Here is a 21369-nt window from a genome sequence, read left to right as displayed (position 1 = left end):
GCCATCTATTGAGCCTGGCCCCATCTCTGCAGGGTCTCATGTTAATATCTTCCTAGCTCTCTCACCTTTGCACCAGGATACCAGGAGCTGAACTTTGCTCGAAGAAAGCAAGTACTCTACTATTGTGCTAAAATCTCACCACAAAATAAAAAGAAGCTTCTACTATTGCAATGATTATTGGACAGGAGAGAGCTGGAGGGAAAGATAAAATAATGTACATAAAAATGCAGACAAGAGGGGAAAACGCTTTATAATATTTCCTGGGTATGAACTCTGACAAGGTGGAAAAGTAACTTGAAATTGACTTCCTACAGCTTATTCATTGGTTTCTATCATCAGACATCTTATTACATGGCAAAGGCTACTGCTGATCTTTCTTTCTTTCTTTCTTTCTTTCTTTCTTTCTCTCTCTCTCTCTCTCTCTCTCTCTCTCTCTCTCTGCTCCCACTATGTTATAATAATAGCACTAACGGAGAATGATGGTTGTGTAGGAAGATGCATGGAAAGTATGAAAAGCAGCTACAAGTACAGATTTTGCTACAAATACACAACTGGCTCTGCCATCCTCCAGCACATATGCGCTCCATATATGATCATGATATTTGCCTATACCAAGAAACTTTGTGCTTAGAAATATTAACAGCTGGACTTATGTTCTAAACAAGAAGCTACACAAGTACTTAATTGCAGCAGCTGGTTCAGAATGCAGTAACCCAATTGTTGTTCTGGGCTGGCTGCCAGGAATATACCTTGCCAATCTGCAAATCGAATCATAGAATCATAGAGCTGGAAGGAGCCACACAGGCCATCTAGTCCAACCCCCTGCTCAGTGCAGGATCAGCTTAAAGCAGGGGTAGTCAACCTGTGGTCCTCCAGTTGTTCATGGACTCCAATTCCCATGAGCCCCTGGCAGCAAACGCTGGCAGGGGCTCATGGGAATTGTAGTCCATGAACATCTGGAGGACCACAGGTTGACTACCCCTGGCTTAAAGCATTCAGGATAAGTATCTGTCCAGCTGCTCATGAAGACTGTCAGTGAAGGGGAGCTCACCACCTCCTTAGGCAGTCAATTACACTGCTGAACTACTCTAACTGTTAATTTATTTCCCCTGATATCTAGCTGATAACATTTTCCAAAGACAGCAATCATGTCCCCTCTCAACCTCCGCTTTTTCAGGTTGAACATACCCAAGTCCCTCAGCGTTTCCTTGTATGGCTTGGTCCCCAGGACCCAGTCTATCCTCATTGTTCTCCTTTGCAGCCTCTCAGTTTTGTCTGCATCATTTTTGAAGTGAAACTTCCACAACTAGACAGTACTCAAGACGTGGTCTGACCAATGTACTATACAGCAGGACTATGCTTAGGGCTGATCCTGCGTTGAGCAGGGGATTGGACTAGATGGCCTGTATGGCCCCTTCCAACTCTATGATTCTATGACATCTTGTGATTTTTGATGTGATGCCTCTCTTGATTCAGCCCAAGTCTGCACTTGCCTTCTTTGCTGCCACATCACGCTCTCTGCTCATATTTAGCTTATAGCCCTCAAGTCCCCCAAGATCACGTTCACACACACTGCTACCCAGAAGTGTATCTCCCATACAGTATGCATGTTTCTCATTTTTGTGACCCAGATATAGAAATCTACATTATTCCTTATTGAATTGCATCTTGTTCTCGCTTGGCCACTTTTCCAGGGCTCATCACAGGACTGATAAAGCTGTTCTGACCGAGCAGGAATATCAGGGCTCTCTCAGCCTCACCTACCTCACAGGGTGTCTGTTGTGGGGAGAGGAAAGGGAAGGTGAATGTAAGCCGCTTTGAGACTCCTCCATGTAGAGAAAAGCGGTACATAAGAACCAACTCTTCTTCTTCTTCTTCTTTGTCTTCATCTTCTGTTATTGACAACCACCCATGGGGTGCGGTTTTAAGCCAGTTCCCTCTAGTTTACCCATCAGAACATCATGGGGAGCCTTGTCAAAAGTCCAGGTAGACAGCATCCACTGGGTTTCCATCTGTAAACCGCCCGTGGCGCCGCGGGCGCCACGGACTAAATAAAACAGTAAGCCCTTGGAAGGCGGGCTGTGTCCGGGATGAGGAAGGGTGCCAATTGGCCCCTTCCTCATGACAGACTATCGGAGGGACCAATCGGCAGGCGCGAAGCGCCTGCCGATTGGTCCCTCCGATTCCTTGCCGGAGCAACTGCGAGCCGCGCGTAGCGCGGCTCGCAGTTGCTCCTTGGCCGCCGGCCTGACGCCTCGGGAGGCGCGAAGCGCCTCCCGAGGCGTCAGGCCGCCGGTAAGAGAGCACCCGCCAGCCGCGCGTAGCGCGGCTGGCGGGTGCTCCCTGCCCGGCGGCCTGACGCGGCGGGAGGCGCAAAGCGCCTCCCGCCGCGTCAGGCCGCCGCCTACGGAGTCCCCGGCGTCGCGCGGCCGCCGGGACATCTAAGAGCCTCTAAGATGGAAGAAGATGGCCGCCGGCAAAAAGACCGCGCCAGGGATCCGGCCGCCGAAGAACCTGCCCGCCGCAAAGGAGCCGCCCGCCGAGAAGGAGCCTCCGAAGGAGCTGCCCGCCGAACGACCCGCCCGCCGCGAACAAGACACCCTGCCCGCCGCAAAGGAGCCGCCGGAGCCGCCCGCCGCGAAAGACCTGCCCGCCAAAGGACCCGCCCGCCGCGAACAACACACCCAAGGAGCTGCCCGCCGCGAAGGAGCTTCCCGCCGTCGCTACAGCCCTCTCAACGGTAAGCCATCCCCGCCTTTCCCACCTCCACCCCGCCCGTCCCTTTCCCCGGCCGAAAAACACTCGCTCCGCCCGTCATTACCTTCCTCCTGCGCCTCCAACGCCCTTTTCTGCCTTGCCGATAGCGCTGTGGCTAGGCCGCGCGTCCTTCATGGCCGCCGCCACAGCACTAGACTGAACCAGGCATGCGCGGACTCCGGCGCATGCCTGGTTCCCTTCCCCAACGCAGCCCTGCCCCACCCCTCTAACACGCACGCGCGCCATCCCGCTGCCGCGCCGCCCTCCCCGTCGCCTCGCTGCCCACCACCCCTCAGCCTCGCTACTGCCTCCCCCAAGCCTGCCATGGACACCGGAACACATCCGACGCCGAGACTTGCCCGCCTGCACTCGCGACTTGACCGCCTGCCGCGCCGGCCTCAGAACCCAGGGTCCCTGCAAGGTCAGTCGCTGCCGCCTTTTGCCTCCCCTTCCTTCCCAGGCCCGCCCAGACCACTCCCGCCAGGGTGCCTATCATTGATCGAGATGGTTGGCTTCCTGTGCCCGCCTGTCTCCCTTCCCCATACTCCCCTTTCACAGCCCATTTTTACAAATGGGCTTTTTTTACTAGTTATTTAATAATCCATCACTTGGTCAGAGAAGGAAACTAGGTTGGACTGGCAGGACCTATTGGACTTCCCAGTATCAACAAATTGTCCTTCAGATGATTGCAGATCGTCCCCTTTAAAATCTGAAATAGTTTCATATGTTGCTGCTTTTGACCGTTACCGGCTATAATGGCCTGGGACCTACATCTCCAAAGGATTGTCTCTCTCATATCCATGTGATAGCTATTTGAATTGCAATCTTCTGGGTGTTCCCTCACTAACAAGGGGCCTGCTTGGCATTAACAAGGGCCTGTGCCTTCTTGGCAGTTACTCCCACTTTATGGAATAGGCTCCCCAAAGAGATAGGAGTAGCATTTTCCTTGGAAGCTTTTAGGAAGTACTGTGATTTTGGTCACCATTAAACTGGAGTATAGGTTGGAAAGGATTTAATAGCATTTTATTAGATTTTAATAAGCTTTCTTAGATGTAGGGGATTGGGGATTTGTTGCCATTTGATGTTTTACTTATCAATGTAAGCCATTGAGCCTTGGGGAATGGTGGGTTATAACTGTTATAATATTAATAACAAACAAATAAATACATAACCAGAACCTTCCACATATTAGCAGAAGATACAGGTTATGTTAATTCATGGTGGCTTATAAATGTTTTCCAGAAATGTAAAAGGATGTTATTGAAATTCAAACAGCTAAAAGCCATTTTAGCACACACTTCTAAGGGTTTTCTGTTTATACCACCCTAAACTGTAAGTAAATGCCTTCCCTTTTTGACTACTAATGCTTTAGCAGTGCCACTGACCCTGTACTCTGCCTTCTGTTTTTAATTATGATCATTTTTCACTGTGCTCTAGACACATCTGCAGAGCTGTCAGGTCTCAGCTACATGCCCCTGGAGAGGTCTGAACAATGCAGGAGGGAAGTTGTATCTCTTGTGTTTCCTTTTCCCGTTAAAAATCTGCTGTTTTTTTTCTCAATAACCCTTCCATGCTGCTACCATCATGGCTGCCAGGCTCTCTTTCAGTCAAGTAAGAAATTTAAGAAGTAAGCAGAGCAGCCTATCAGCTGAAGTTCATTTACTGTCACACTACAGAAGACTCCTTTCCAAAACTTTTGAGCACATATGGATTTCAGGGTGGGTCAGTACAGTGTTAGACACGTGTGCAAAACTGATAATAGATACCTTGGAACAAAACCCATACCATTGGTCTAAGAGTCTGCAAGTTTTAGAATTACACAGAACTGTTCAGTGAACAGAATGGAAAGGTGGCTAATTCTCATCTGTTCTGCGGGCAAGGACAATTAATAGTGAAAATAATTTTACACAACACCTGCACTCTTAACAGTGTTGGTTATACACTTGTACATGTCTGATATGGTTTTATTAATTCTCTTATCCCTTTCATCATGCTAATAAAGAAAGACTGTTGGTTATATATTAAAACATAATAATAATAATATATAATAATATGTAATATATATATATATATATATATATATATATATATATATATATATATATATATATATATATATATATATATATATATATATATATATATATATATATATATATATATATATATATATATATATATATGCTTGTTCTGAGGGTTTTGATAGCCATGGTTATTGAATCTGCATTCCCTTGATGAGTATGCTTAAAAGTTTAAGAAGACTTTTCATACAACCAAACTGTTTTGCCATACAGAATATCTGGAATGCCTTATAATCAACCTGCCTTGGCACTCATGTTTATAGGTCATTATTGAAATGTGTACAATCATTTGACCACTGTGGAAATTAATCTACAAGGGTTCCCAGGCCCCAAGTAAGGGCAAGGGATCCCCCATCCCTAGGTCCCATTTCCCGCACTACTCAGGCAGAAGCTGAAGAATTCTTTTAAAAATGGCCACCAAGTGAATGGCATTTCTAGGGGAAACCCAGAAGTGACATCAGCTCTAGGAATCGTTGGAAACTCTGTAGTTTCACTACAGTTTCACTACAGAGTGTCTGGAGATTCCTACAGAGGCATGATTTCACTTCCAGAAGGCCCGTAATCACTGCCACTCACTCCAGCCTCCTGCTGGTTGCTAGGCTGTGCCAAGCAACCCAATCTTCTACCTATGCAGAATCTGCAGACATTCATCTACATATTTTTCTTAACAGCTTTTCTGAGGCTGATAAATGGAGTGCTTATTATAATAATTCTGATAAGGACCCTGTAGACTCCCATTTGGGAACAGATGTCTATCTCAAGCACATAAAGGAATTCTGAGTACTTTAAAAGTACTCAGGTGATTAAAAGGTGATGAAGAAATAAAGGTGAAAATCACAGTAAAAACGGAACTGCTTTCACTTTGGCATTTGTCTATGTCCACAGTGCAGGATTAATCTGTAATGGATCAGTCATTAAGAAATGATGGGTACCCATCCTTCCCAAGAGTGATAACTCTCCCAGCTTATCAAGAGAGAAAGAGTAGACATTTTCTACTCTAAAGTAGACATTATCTCCAGGGGAACTGATCTCTGTGGTCTGGAGATCAGTTGTAATTAACCTGGAGTTTGTCAGCCCTAAGGAGGAACAATTTTGGCTAGTACAAATATCACATTACTGAAATTATGCCTTTAATGTCTTTGAAATATATCACCTTTAAAACCTTCACAAAGGGGGAAAGTTTCTACTTGTCACACAGTTGCTTAAGGAGACTTGCCCTGCCAGAAAAACAGTTCTTCTTTCCAAAGAAAACCAACTGTACTTTAGTGCTATTTAGTTAATGACAATACACTTTACATAAATCATCTTAGACATTTCCAGGTGACAGCAGAAACCTGAAATTTTCTTTAACAGGAGACAGTATTTTGCATGTTAATTGTAAACGTCATGGAAGCCAAGGTATCTAGGTGGTGGTTCTAAAAATTATTCCAACTATAAATAGCCATTAAACTTGTCAGGGTTATATCATGCCAATTAAAGTAGTCCTTGGATTCTCTTCCCTTGTATGGGGCCAGTCAGGAGCTACTTCCTGAGCAGGTTGGCTTTGCTGCTGCTGCTGCTGCTGCTGGAAGAAGCCCAAACCTTAGCTATAGTGGCCTCCTTGCCTACCAATGCCACCTCCCCTGCTTTGAGCTCCAGAAGGAGACCCAGCCACTGTAGTGTTACTGCAGCCTATGACTGTGGTCCTCCTGCTGCTGTGTGGCTCACCATAGCTGTCACCTCCACTGACCACCTCAGCAGGCTGCCCCTTCTCTGCCACCAGCCTCCTCCTCCACTGGTCTCCTGGATGAGTTCCCAATGGGAGGTCCAAAGGGCATCCTCATGTGATGTGGGGAGGTGCTTGGCTCTCCCTGATCACCAGGCGATGAATAAGGGCTTTCCCTGTCGAAGAAACATCTGACCTTGGACAGGCTGCTCCCCATTTCCTGGTTTTCTTGTGCAGGGACTGTGGGAGTGGCAGTGGGAGTGCTCTCAGCCACACGGCTGCCTTTGTGGCTTTCTGCTCTAGCTAAGAGTCTTGCACAAACCTCATGAATTGCCTTAAAAGTTTGTGGAAGTCTGTGACCATGGACCCATCACAGGTTATGGTTCCTGAACCACAAAAATGAATTTTGTTTTGCAGTTCAGTTTGCTGAGAAGTTTAATCATATCAACAGGGAACCAAAGGTGGAAGGATTCCTGTCCACAATTACATTTTATTTATTTGTTTGCTTGTTTATTAGATTTTTCTCTTTCCCTCCTCCTGCAGCCCAATCTAGAAAGTGAGGCATTTGGGGATGCAGCAGGTGTGGGGAGGTGAGAAAGTCATACCCTACTGAAGGAAGCCCTTCCACTCTAGTAAATCTAAACAGACCTGACCTTCACAAACCTAGATTTTTCAACCCTAGTGGAACGCACTACCAAATGAGATCAGAGCCCTGTGGGACCTAAAACAGTTCTGCAGGGCTTCCAGAATAGAGCTGTTCCATCTAGTTTATGGTTGAGGCCTGAAATAATATTTGAAATTCACAGGATTTCCTGTCAGAATCTGCCAGATTAGATTCCAACGAAAAGATTCATATGAGCCTCCCCCCCCCCCCATATAACAGAGGGAATGGGCTAATTGGGCAAGTGTAGTTTTGAATTTTGTTTGGATGCTTTAAAATTGAATTTATTGAAATTTCTATTTATGTACTTTATGTAATTTTTCCTTTACTGTAATCCACCCTGAGTGTTTGAAGAGAAGGTGGAGAATAAATACAAGCATTAAACAAACAAACAAGCAAACAAAAGCAAAACCTTTTCTGCTAGAACCACTTTCTATGTTCATTGTAAGAAGCAAGCTATGCAGATATTCAACTCCATATCCCTTCTCCCTTCTATGGACTGACTGGGTGGAATCAACATGTACTGCAGATATTGGATTTGCTGCAATAGCACATCTGATTCCCCACTCCCCAAATAGAAGAAGAAGAAGAAGAAGAAGAAGAAGAAGAAGAAGAAGAAGAAGAAGAAGAAGAAGAAAGGTTCTTATATGCCGATTTTCTCTACCCGAGCGGCTTACATTTGCCTTCCCTTTCCTCACCCAACAGACACCCTGTAAGTAAGTGCTTCCAGGATGTGCCACACATGTATGTTTTGGGTCCTTTAGAAATGCTTCACTTGACAGCTTTGGAACTATGCTTAAGTTAGATAGTTGAAGACAGTAACTGCTAAGCCTCTATAAAAATTGAAAGAGATCATGCACTTTTATAATGCCTAGCTTTTAAGAGCAATTTAGATCCAAGTAAAGGAGACTGGGAAGGCAGATGAAGTAATATACAGCAAATGTCAAGCAAAAATCATGTGCTAGCTGCTTGAGAGTAAACCCATATTGTGCAGTAAACCACAGAAGACTGTGCCCCCCCCTCTTTCTGTATTTTAAGTTCTGTAGCACAGAAAGAGGAATGCCTGCCGTGTATTGTCATATACATGCTGGACTGTGCTGTTATAGAGCAATCCTAAATTTAGTTATGCCCTTCTAATAGGATTGCCAGCCTCCAGGAGAGGCTGGAGATCTCTTTGGGATAACTACTCAACTCCAGGAAACAGAGATCAGATCAACTGGAGTAAATGGCCACTTGGAAAGTCCCTCTCCTCCCCAAACCCACCTTCCTCAGCCTCCACTCCTCAAATCTCCAGGTATCTCCTGGAGCTAGCAACCCTACCTTCTCAACCCATGCTAAGCCATGCCAATCCCTGCTGTCTTTCCTGCCTACAGATTTAGCACATTTGGTCTATCAGTTTGTTCAGACTCACCAGTGCTGCATTCTCTTGCCTTCTCTCTGGCCAACTGCTCTGCTAACTGCCCTGGAACTTTCTGACACAAGGTTCTTTTTTTGCTTCTGTGAAAGAAGAGATTCAAGTTCAGATATCTAAATCGACCCATGGGAGGAATGAAAAGGTTACCCACCTTGAGTTCCTGAAAGCTTGCAGGTAAACTTAGCCGCTTCAGGATAGAGAAGAAACCTCACCCATCTCACTGTAGTGCTGAGGTCTTACCACTCAGACCTTTCCTTCAATGACCCAAAATTTCTCTAGACCTCATACGTCTGCGGTTCCAAAGAGGTCTGATGAACTGTGCAAAGATGTAATAAACCGTTCGAGATGAGAACGTCTTTTCATTGCTGTGGTATGATCTCACCTCTGTAAAGTACTAACTGTGAGATGTGGAATTATACAGTGTATCCTAATGCCATAAGATCTTGAAAGCTAAGCAGGGCTAGTACTTGGATGGGGGACCACCAAAACAGACTTTGCAGAGGAAAGAAATGGCAAACAACCTCTGTTTAAATCACCTGCCTGGAAACACCTAAGCTGTGTACAGTTTGATGGCACTTTACACACACACACAGCCAAACACACGTGGTAACTCTAGGAATAAATATATAGATTTTAAAGAGTAATTTCTATGCATACAACATGTGTAATTCCTACACTTACTGCATGTGTATACTGACTCTATGAAAAATGAGAACACAAGAAGCCAAATTATTTAGGATGAGTAATATGTCAGATTGCAGATCTGAATGGGTAATGTTACATGTTTTAATAATTCAGGTTGAATCTTGTCAACAAATGCCATACTTTATTATAAAGAATGATTACTGACTTCTTCTATTGTGGTTACCAGACTTCAGTATTTTAAACATTCTCTTGACCTGCACCTTGTCTTTACTGGGTTCTTCTTCACATGTACATGTAAGCATTTCACTGCTTAATCTACTTGTGCTCATTTTAATTCCAACAAGATGGAAGTGCCACTGGTGTGCTGAAGGTCTGACCCCTCAGAAATGTTCAGAAACTTCAATTGGTGCAGAATGCTGCAGCCTGGATCCTGACTGAAATGGGTTGTAGTGACTATATTTATTTATTTATTTATTTATTTATTATATTTATATACCACCCTCCCTGGAGGCTCAGGGTAGTTTACATAAAAACGTATAAACCAAACATGAAACAGTCCATAACATATAAATAACCAAACAATAATACCAATAACTGATAATTGTAACAGAGCAACAGTGCAAACAATGAACAGTGCAAACAGGTCCAGAGTGCATTGATGGAGTTCTGGGGGGGAGGTAGCAGGTTCCCTTCAGACGTTGTTGGTTAAGCCTGGTCTCAGCCAAATGCCTGGCGGAAGAGCTCCTTTTTGCAGACCCTGCGGAACTGTTTTATGACCCATTATGAACGGCAGCAGCCATGCCACGTATGCATGGAGGAGAGAATCCTATGGCATACACGGCCTGCCCGTCATAATGGCTGTGTGCACCAGGTACCCTTTGCAACAGCTGTGGCAGGGGGGTGAGTGGGGGCAGGGGTCCTCCACCATGCTATGTCAGGGGAGTAGCATGCTGTTTTCCTGCCAAGGTGGGGGTGGAGGAACACCCTGGCCAGCTCCGTAGCTCTGCATTGGTCTATAGAGGCAGAACAAAAAAAAATTTCCACCCACCAGTTGGCACACAAAACATGCCTCTCAAATCCACCCACCCAAAACCAGGAAAAAATTTACTACTGTTCGTCTTCAAGTGCCAAACTTCCAAAATGGACTGGCATCTATGCATAGGCATAACAATGGAGAAGTTTTACTTTAAAAAAAATTGCTTTCCCTTTAAAGCTAGGAGAAAGCTGATTGGCTGGCTGCCATGATTGACAGGGAGGGAGAGACTTTCTGGTATTGTGAGTCCCTCTCTCAAGTTCCTTGGAGGCCAACATTTTGGACTGAACATCTTTTGATTATATCTTGTTTGTCTCCATGCTATAACAAAACATACTGTAACTTCTGTTTCTGGTTTAAAAATTGTGGCCATTAGTATTATTTACACATTTTTATTTAGTGAGTTAGCTCACTAGCCAGACATGTTAATGCTGGGAAAATATATGACAATTGCCTTTGAGAGGGAGTTGGAATTGTAAGGATGTTATCATTCTTGGTAATAACAGCCTCTACCATCTCCCTGATGGAGTCATCTTGCATCGAATCTGCTGTCAGAGATAAAGAATGAAGTTCACAAAAGCAGCATAGAAACCAGCTTGGCTATAATGAATGGCTCAGGGATATCAGCTCTTCTCTGATTCATTTTCAAATACAATATTTTCCCATTGCCACCGATTCAGTTTTCCCACCTATGTGTATCTTGAGCAAATGCCAAAGAAATTAAGGAAGTTGCTATGGTAATAGTGTCTAACAGACTCTGTCCATGGACCTTTCAACTTCATCTTGACTTTTCATGATTAGCACCCCGCAATTCGAGATATAATAATTCCCAGTATCTTCCATTGTGCGTAAGAGGCTTCTGATTGTGTCAGTTCACTTCCTCTTTCGATGGAGGACCAACTCTGCAAATATAGTCCTTTGTAAATTCAGAGCTTATTTTTGATTTAATAGAATAGGGAAGCTCTTGCAAGCAGGACTAGAGAAACCTCATTCAGGGCAGTTACTTTTCTCCTGTAATTCAGGTATATTGCAGATGGTATGGTATCCTTTCAAGCGTCTTTTAAAGCATTACACTCCTGGGTCTTCCTCTGAACATGTGTGACATTAAGTATTTGGTCAGGAGCAAAAAAACAGATATTCTTATTTGCCGTTTCAAAGATGCATGTAGCTGAATCGTCAGTTTCCATGGAAACCGCTTTCTAGTCCTTTGTGGAACTAAAATGTCGCCAATAACACTGAGAATGAAATTGTTGCAGGGCTGTGGGAGAGATTTCTGATGATTTTGGCATTTTCAAGTCCCTGGTGCTGTTAACAAAGCTTGAGATGTCTAATTATCTCTTATTTACAAACATATCCAGTCAAATTAAAGATTCAAATGAAAAAGAAAATGGCTGTGATTGAGAAAATTGGAAAGCAATCATTAACAGTCAGTTTCTCACCCACATATGTTTAATTTCTGTGTTGTTTTGTTCTTTCTCCAGTTTCCTCAGAGCCCTTGAGCTTTTGAGCCTTCCCGACTTCATCTTCCTCCATTCTTAAAGGTCAGCTGAGAAAGACCTCTTAATTATTCCATCCATTTTTAATTTGGAAAATGTGAGAGAATAAACCACTACTTCCAGGAATGGTGGTGGTCCTCTTTCCTTTTCTTTATTAACAGTAAACTCATTCAACCAGAGGTCTTTTTTTTTTTTTATAATGATTTTATTGTTTATTATTATATAAAGCATTTACAGAAAGGTTGTAAAGAAAAAGCGACCAGTTGATATGGTTTGCCATCTCTTTTAACATAGATATTTAGTTCTCATCACATATTATTCCTAATCTAGAAGTTTTTACCATTTTTCTTAGCCAAGTGATTGTTAATACATATGAGATCTGTTATAGGAATACATTCTGTTATTATCTTAAATGATATTAGGTCAGTCTCCTTCATAAATTGGCCCTGACCCAAGAATTACTACTGTTGTCTTGTTAATGCCTATAAAATATGGTTTGTCATCCTCTTTTGGCATACATATTAACATACATATTCAATTCCCATCGCATATTAATCCTGATCTAGGAGTTATTACCATCTTTCTTAACAAAGTAGTTGTTGATACATAGGAAGGTATAATCTATTATAAGGATATATTCTATTATTGTCTTAAGTGATATAAAGTCAGTTCCCTTCATGAATTAGACCTGTCCTAAAGGTTGCTACTGCTTTTTTTTTTCTCACAAGAAGCCAGGAGAATACTCCATTGTTCAGCTCATCTTTCAGGTGGTCGCAGAAGATGAAATTGTATTTTTTTCCATAGTAGAGTGTTTCTGATTGTCCTTCTGTCAGGGCCAGAGAAATCTCTTGCTTGATTCTTGCTTGTAATCGCCTTTGAGGGGGCTCTGAATCCTTTGTCAATCTGGATCTCTTCCTCTGGTCGCACAGAAATATCTCCTGATAGCTTCCTAGTTGCTGTCGCTTTTGAATAGACTCTTTTTATTTTGCTGATCCAAGTCATTTCCTGCTCTGAATAGACTTCCAGGTTTTTGGTACTTTCCTTCCATGAATCTGTTTTCCCAGGTTCTTTAAAGATACTTTTGGTTTTTACATCTCTGGCACTCTCTCCCTCCAGTTGATTAACTTCCAGACATTGAAGTTTCACTTGATTTACTGTTAGCTGAGCTGCGTCATCAGCTGGTCTCTCCGGATCTTGGGCTCCATCCAAAAGCTCCCCCTTAGTCCCACGAATTTCCTTTTCCAGCTTATTGACTGCTTTCAGTATCTCTGAGTTTCCTTTGCATAACAAATGGAAAAGCTGTGCCTTAGTTAATTCTTCCATAGTTCTAGGCAGTCACAAACTATAAACAGAAAGTCTCGTGAGGTCTCGCGGGAGCACGAGCGATCCCAAATTATCAGTTTGTCGATCTCCGTATCAAGTCAAATTCTCCCACTGAACGTTCACCCATAAATCTTCAAAGCACTCTCTTTGTTTGGTTAATGGGTGTAATTAGCTGGGAGTCTCTCACTCGGGGAAAGAAGGAATTCGCTTGTAAATTGGTTGAGAGGGGGGGAGGGAAGAGCTTGTGAGAGGAGAGAGAGAAAAGCCAGAAAGCTTTCAATTCTTACTGTTGTAGGTTCCAGCTTCTGTCAGCTTCTGCTCCTGTCGATCTGGTAAATGATGGTCTGGGAAGAATGTGAGGTCGGCTGGTCGTTTCAAGCTTGTAAAGTTGTTTGCGACAAAGACGCCATCGTGACCTTGAGCTCAAGCCGCTATTAATCCAGGGAGGTCTTGCTTCTCCCTACGGATCTGTAGGACCCTCAGGTCACCGTTCCCGGTTCCTGGGGCGACCAGTGAGCAGATTTGCGTATCTATTCAGGCCAGCCAGGTGCATAAGCCCCTGACCCTCGGCATGGCTTAAGAGCTGAACTGAAGTCCAGCATTCCTTATGGCACCATCTTGAGGTCTCCCAACCAGAGGTCTTGAACCGTACAATAAAACCACAGTATGAATAACATTGCAGAATGATTAATAATACAAATTTATGCCACTAGTAAAACTGTGAGATTGTCATATCAGTACTTAAGCATCTCTCAAAGAAGCATTTGGCCACAGGTCATGTAACTGCAGGACTTAAGTCAGTCAACAGAAAGGAAGTTGAGTTTCAACAGCAAGTTGGTATTTGCTTAAAATTGTGGAAATTCAAAGTTCTCAGAATGAAGACCATGAAGAAGGACAATGAAAGAAGCACCCGAAGAATGGAATAGTAACAAATTACCCCTTCAAACTGGCTTCAGATTCAGTCTGCCTAGCATAAATATGTAGCAATTGCTAGGAGTAGTAAGATATTTTAAATTTTGAGGGAGACTTGCAGCCTGGGGAGATTCCAAGGGCTAGGGTGGAACATACACAGTAAACTCAAAACTCCGTGCTAATTCTGTCGAGTTTGATTACCTTCTTTCTGATGTGGACTTCTTTCACAGAGGATTGCTAAAACCCAAGCCTGAAGTCCAATTAAATCATTACAGCCTCAGTGTGGAGGCTACTGGGGAAATAAATATGTCAGCATTGTAGGGCACCTCCCAGGAGCTGTATTATTTTGGCAGCTGGTTATCAAATGATGCGTTGTCTTTATAATGTTAATCATATCGGCATATCTTAGAACTTTCTATGTGATGAGTGGAGACTGGAACATGCAAAGTAGCCTCTTTTAGAAGTGCTGTAACCTTTCTATTTGGGTTTCTGTCACAATTTTGTCCATAGAATTATTGTTTTCATTTAGATTTGATTTCTTTAATTGGATATGTTGTTCAAAACCCCATTTGCAGTTAGGTGCAAAACACCTTTCTCCCTTTAATAGAAACCTGTTTGTGGATAAGAAATATTAGAATTTCTTCTATGTCTAGCATCTGCTGTGCAATCTAGAATATCTTTGCTAGTTCAATTGGTGGGATTATTATATATATATTAAATTTTTCTGTGAAAAGGAACATTTCTTTCCCACTGTCGTGAAAGGGTAATCAATAAGAGTAAGAAAAAACCTATCCCAAGGCTACTATAGATGTTACTAAAATTATTACAGAATAAATGAAGTAAAGAGTTCTTCATTCTTGTTTGTTTATTGTCATGTAGGATCCAACCAGAATGGTTTCTAGATATGCCCCGTTTTCAAATGGAAATTTTCCCCAATGGTTGTCCTCACCTTTGAATGTAAATATTATGAATATCCAAATTGTGAAATTCAACCTCTATTAAATAATATAGCATATATATCGGCCTTTGGCTCTTCAATATGGCAGTACTAGTAATACCACTGTCATGAATGGGCAATCAACAATGCCTGTAGTGTACATGGAATTTAAGAGACTTGTAAAAGACGTTGAGCTTTGGACCTGAGGCTGGGATCCTGAGCCCTGGCTTGGGATTCACTGTCCCTGAGTTCTTAACAAGTAATAGAAGAGAATTATGGACCAATCAAGAGCCAGACTTAAGATTCAAGGCCAATGGCTGCCTATCTCATATCTAAGAGATCTGACTGCCTTGGTGGTCTCCACATCAAAGAGACTTCCTCCTTGATACAAGAGGGTTTTTTATCATTTCACTTTCTCTACTCACTGACCAGGTCAAGCCAGGCCAAAAAAGGACTTCCTGGGTATCTCCTGGATACTGTCTAGTTTATTCCTCGAGACTGCCTAGTTTTCTGTCTCCTGTTCGAAGGAAGAGTGCGTGTGTGTGTGTGTGTGGGGGGGGAGTTTGATCCACCTTTCGTCTCTAGCCAGACCTATTAGCATTTTATGAAGGTGAGCCAAGGTGCCTGGACTCTGGAGAGCAATTGGACTGACTATCGCTTCCCTGCCTGGTTTCAGCCCAGAGAAAAAACTGTTAAAACGCTCCCTCTACCCTCCCCAGCAAAAATGCATTACTTCGTATAGCCCATTTTTTTAAACAATCTTTTTTACACATTGATCAGATGTGTTTTTAAAACTATGAATCATATAGAAAGCATTACAACATCAGATCAATGAAATCCAGAAACTTGTCACTCTACCACTGAATGAAGAAGATCCCCCACCCCCCAAAAATCTGAATATAAATAGTGCAGAGGGCATATGGGGAAATTGTTAGTATTGAATTAAAACTACCCATGGGAAACCAGAATAAGGATTTTTAAAAAGGAAGTCAAACAAAAAGAGAAGTATTAGTTTTCAGAGGAAATGAGAGGTCAGGTGACTATGGGGGAAGGTTATCAGAGTACTAGCTTTGTACCTAAAGGAAAGAAGCAAAAATCCTGAAAATAGATTAAAAGCATTTTGAAATATCCCTGCTAGCATTGGAAGTTTATCTTATTATTTGTATCCTAGTCCTAAACATATTTATTTAACAGCAAGTCCCACTCAGTGAAACCTTTTCCCTCAGCTTAAGGCACCAGAAATGCATCCTTATGTTGTTAATATCTTAAAGGAACATGCCATCATGGACTTGCTTCTAGCAAACCATGACATTTCCTTCAAAGACTTTGCTTATGAAGACAATCCTAATTAACATAGATGACAGAAATCACAAAGAATCCAAATAGCATATATATTAAAATGCTGCTTTCTTTGCCTTCATTGTGAATAGGATGTTCTTAGAGACAAGAATAAGACAGGGAATGAGGCAGACTCTTATTTACGGAGACTCTTATTTACGGAGACTGTAATTTTATAAGTAAAAATAATATTTCACCCTTTCCCCATAAGGACATAAAGCACCTCAGAAGAGGTGCCTGGATCGGGAACAGGCAGCAGGAACAAGATCTCCTCCGCCTACAGTTCAAAAAGAAATTGTAGAGGAGACCCTCCTTCAACATCCAGAATCTGGGATGCGCTGTCTAAGAAATGATCAGCAGTGTCAGTTCTGATAATCTACTCACAAACAAGGGCTCAGAACTGTCATTGCCTGGGGCGGATTGAAAGAGAAGGATAGGAGGCTAAAGGACTCAGCAGCAATGCCAAGCTGACAGCTAAGAGAATGAGGTATGAGTATAGTCCCACTGGGGCCTGACTAAGCTTTAAAGCCCGGAATGGACCAGGTGAACGGAGGCTCAGAGACTTTGCAGGGTCATTTGCAGTAATTTGGTGTCTGATGGGCAGGTACGCCTCTATCTTAAACATACAACTGTGCCTTCTACAGGAAGTGGACATCCTCAGCACTCCAAAGATTTATGGACATTGGCCTTCATAGGCTCATAGCATGGACTTCAACCATGAAGTGAAAATGATCACTCCTATCTTTGCTAAATAAGTGTTTTGTCTTATTGTGCAGGACAGGTGAAGTCATAGCAGTCCCCGTCCAGGATCTAGGTGGGTGCAAAAATGGCCTCTTCAGAAAACAGACGTTCTTCTGTATTCCCAACTTAAATGGGATTGATCTTTAATGGGATTGATCTTGTTCCTCAGGGAGGGCAACTTGGCACCTGAGGGAATTATTAGGAAACTATATTGTCATAGAAATCCCTTTGAAAAGGGTTGCACGAGGCCGCATCCCCAAAACCTCTGCATCAACTCTGGCATCATGTTTATTCTCCTTCTCCTAGTAAGTTGCTGGAGGTTGAGTCAGTCTCCATCGCAGAGGGTAGCATAATGCCCACTATACCAAAGGAAAAGAGAAGCTCTGATGTGGTGAAATGATGAATTAGTCACTGTACTGAGTTGTATTGACTGCTTCCTACAACGTATAACAAAATGACATTGAGCCAGACCCTTAGGCCAGGGGTACTCAACCTGTGGTCCTCCAGATGTTCATGGACTATAATTCCCATGAGCCCCTGCCAGCTAACACTGCCAGCAAATGCTGGCAGGGGCTCCTGGGAATTGTAGTCCATGGACATCTGAAGGACCATAGGTTGACTACCCCTGCCTTAGGCTATACAGTCCTAAGCAAGGGATAATAAGTTTTTAAAAATAATTTCTTTTATAGGTATTATTATAGCACTTATTCTTGAGCTTCACGGTTCCCTTGCCAGCAGCAAAATGGTCAATTCTGTTGGCAACCGATTTTGTTGCAGTGAGAAAAGTAGAACTGTCTTCAGCCCAGCAAGATTTATTTCCTTTCAGTCTCCTCTAATTGGCTTAACAGCCATAATTACCAGAAAACATCACTGGTTATAGATTGCTGAGCTGTTGCAAAACAACAACAGCAAAACAAAGGATGGCCCATTAGTTCACCTCCAAATATATTCCTCTCCAAGCATAAAGCAGAAGCCAAGTGACACTCCGACATTTAATGCAGAGCATTTTGGTTTTAGTGATTCGGGTGTACAAAGCAAGTGTATTTTCTCTCTCTCTTTTCCATTTTCTTTTATATTACCCGTCTATCTTGCTCTAAATTAAAATGCAAACTCCTCTGGGCAGGCTCTTTTAAAGCATCCTGCTAGTTTATAGATCCGGGGAAGTATTAAATATATGACACCAGTGCGATGACTTGACAGGGAGCAATGTATACAAGGATTGCAGAAATGAGGGCTTCTTTTTTCAGTTGCCAACATTGACCAATAGAGGGCTTCAGAGCTTCAGCTAAGGACAATAAGAAAGAACATGCTACAGCTGTGAACAAAAGCTGGCAGGCAAAAGATGAGGAGGGAATAAAAAAACAAAGAAGCAAGCAAGGGGGGGGTGGGGGGCACAGCAAATTTGGCCTGTAAGAGATAGGGGGAAAAGAATATGAGCCATGAAACAGACTCACACCCAGACAAGACTATTACCAATATTAGCGTTTAGTGCTTTAAGAAATTAAGTTGCACCTTTAGATGTTATCAAAAACTGTTGGAATTAGAAATTAACTGCTCCAACCAAGGTGCTTTCACATGTGCTAAATAATGCAGTTTTAATCCCCTTCAACGATTGTTTGCATGTGGATTTGCTCATTTAACACAGTAAAATCCAGTTGCAAAGTGAGTTATTTAGTATGTCCGGAAGTGCCCCAATCCATAATGATGGTGAAAAGCACCGTCATATTGCAGCTGACTTACGGATACCCCACTGGGTTTTCAAGGCAAGAGGTGGTATGCTGTTTTCTGCCTCTGCATAGCAATTGTGGACTTCCTTGGGGGTGTCTCATCAGAGAAAACCCTGTTTAGCTTCTGAGATCTGCTAAAATTGGGCTAGCCTCGGCTATCAGGGTGCAACCCAGAATACCCAGTAACAAATTGTTTTTCACTTTAAACTGACTGTGTGTATTAAGTGGTGTCAAGTCACTTCTGAGATTTATGGTGACCCTAAGAATTAATGACTGACAAAATGTTCTACTGAACTGTCTTGCTCAGGTCTTGCAAATTGAGGGGCTTCCTTTATTAAGTCAATGCCTCTCATGTTGGGTCTTCCGCTTTTCTGTCTGCCTTCAGCTTTTCATAGCATTATTGTCTTTTCCAAGGAGTCTTGTCTTCTCAAATCAACTACCTTTCTGGTTTACCCAGCAAACACCCCCCCCCCCGTGGTGTCCTGATAAATTATACTGTCTTTGACTTAATAATAATGATGCCTGTTGGCATTGCTATGGGAGACCAACAAAGAAGTACAAGGCCATGAGACAGAGGCAGGCAGTGGCAAACTCCCTCTGAATGTCTCTTGCCTTAAAACCCTATGGGATTGTCATAAACTGGCTGCAACTTGGCAGCAGTTTTGATCACAAGATTAGTGGTACCTCACTTTTAATATTTTAATTCTGGGATTTATATTGGATATTTGGCTACTCCCCTTCTCTCTTTTCCTCTTAGTCTGAGGGTATGATTGGCCCAAAGTCATATAGAGCAGGGGTAGTCAACCTGTGGTCCTCCAGATGTCCATGGACTATAATTCCCATGAGCCCCTGCCAGTGTTTGCCATGAACATCTGGAGGACTACAGGTTGACTTTCCCTGATATATGGTGCTTCATGGCTAAGTGGGGATTTGAACTTTGGTCTCCTCAGTTTTATACCAAGAACTTAGACTAACAACTATACCTGCACCTCTCATATACTGGATATTCAATATGAATCTCCAAATGCAAGTCAGAATCCACAGTGAACCCACAGTAAATACTGGCTTCTCAGATACCCTGACCTGAAATTATCGGAGTATTTGTTTGGTTGAAGTAGGACAACAGAATCATCTCACTTTTTATATTTGATGAACCAACTTTATCTTCTCCCCTATAGGTGCACAAAGACACCCCCAAAGGCTATTCCCATATATAACATATTTTTCCTCTAATGCTGCAAGCCTCAAGATACCAAAATCACCTTAACTTCCAGCATTTAAGCCACTATCTTCTTCTCTCCCTGCCCACCAATGCGTATGGCTAAAGCCAGAAATATTCCCATGTCCTCTAATTTTTCTTTTCTTAAGCTGCAAGTCCCAAGATACCAAAATGACCTTCATTTCCAGAATTTGAGCCTTGGGACTCTTTTCACCTCCCACTCAACAAACAGAGCAAAAGACAGAAATATTCTAAACCTCCTCCCCATATCTTTTTCTTTCAGGATACCAACTCCTACATACTAAAATCGCCTTAACTTACAGAACATTGTTTGTTTTGATGACCCACAACTTGAAAGCAAGGGCATTAGACCGAGCTTCCAAACATCCCAAGGAAAAAATAAGGTAAGGCAATGGTGGTGTGTTCTTGTGTGACAAGTAAATGTCCAAAAATCCCAGAGAAAAAAAGTACACTTGACAATCTTGTTATGATCAGAGAGGATAAGACTGTGCAGTTTAAGCCTAACCAGCTTCATGATACTACCTGGCAGAAAGAGGACCTAGCCATACTATGTGTAATTATGACCTAAATATGTCTAGGAGGTGGAGTTCAAAGAATTCTGTATCAGAACCCAGGCCACGATGCATTAGCGTGCAGTGCTCTTCTGAGTGTCTTGCAGAGAGCCTGCGCATTATGCAGATCCTGAGTGGTAATGCCCTTATAGCAGGCTTCATGTGATCATTTGACTGTGCAGCTGGTGAAGTTAATTTGTAAAATTAGCAGTGTCAGAGATTAAGTTCACCTGAATTTGTATCCTCCTGGAAGTCCTAATATTATTCATTGAGATCTGCAGAGCTGTAGTATTTCCCTACTTTTACAAATGTCTTTACCAGAATCTCTTTGAATTGCCTCTACAGCACTTCACCAACAAAAAGAACACCACTAAAGACTTGTTTATGCAACATGACAAAAATGTTTGGAACTCCTAAAGGCAGATCAAGTGATGACCACTTTAATGTTGTCAGCGTCACAAGGATGCATGGTGTTCTGGCTGCAGAAATGCTGCTTCAGCAACTTGCCTGTGAAATTGTTCTTCCATTTTTTTAAAAAAAGTGTTTTTCATTGCTTCCATTTTAGGTTATGTTCTGTGCTCTCTCTCTCTCTCTGAACATGTGATAAATTTTCCAAGGAAGAATGCCAAGCTGTGGCAAGTAATGCTTCGTGCCATAATTCAGTTCTTTTGCGCTGTGCAAATGTAAAGTTTACAGGGTTTAAACAAAAAAAGATATACAGTGCTGATAAATGTGAACACATATAAATAAAATGGCATTCTTATAACTAAAATAAAACTATGGAAGATGTTTCTTTGGTAGTATAATT

General features: G+C 42.6%; 1 protein-coding gene and 1 long non-coding RNA gene across 4 annotated transcripts in view; one reads left to right on the top strand and one right to left on the bottom strand.

Annotated features, from left to right (window-relative positions):
- The window catches only part of PPP1R9A (protein phosphatase 1 regulatory subunit 9A), a 135429-nt gene extending 126772 nt beyond the window's left edge, over nt 1–8657 (bottom strand). The window contains exon 1 of the mRNA XM_077304526.1: nt 8616–8657. The gene's annotated coding sequence lies outside the window, so the exon portion shown is untranslated. The remainder of the gene's footprint in view (nt 1–8615) is intronic.
- LOC143821008 (uncharacterized) lies at nt 8631–21279 on the top strand. 3 transcript variants are annotated; one of them, XR_013225626.1, is made up of 4 exons: nt 8631–8792; nt 11778–11837; nt 20273–20393; nt 20907–21279. It is a non-coding gene; the product is annotated as an uncharacterized LOC143821008 (long non-coding RNA). The 3 variants fall into 3 exon arrangements; XR_013225625.1 differs by lacking the exon at nt 11778–11837 and having other exon boundaries at nt 8633–8792; XR_013225627.1 differs by lacking the exons at nt 8631–8792; nt 11778–11837 and adding an exon at nt 16550–16789.
- The last annotated feature ends 90 nt before the right edge of the window (nt 21280–21369 follow it).

This window comes from Paroedura picta, chromosome 11 (genome assembly GCF_049243985.1).
Source record: "Paroedura picta isolate Pp20150507F chromosome 11, Ppicta_v3.0, whole genome shotgun sequence".
Classification (NCBI taxonomy): domain Eukaryota; kingdom Metazoa; phylum Chordata; class Lepidosauria; order Squamata; family Gekkonidae; genus Paroedura; species Paroedura picta.
The sequence above is the reverse complement of the archived record's forward strand: the minus strand, read 5'-3'. Positions and strand labels throughout refer to the sequence as shown.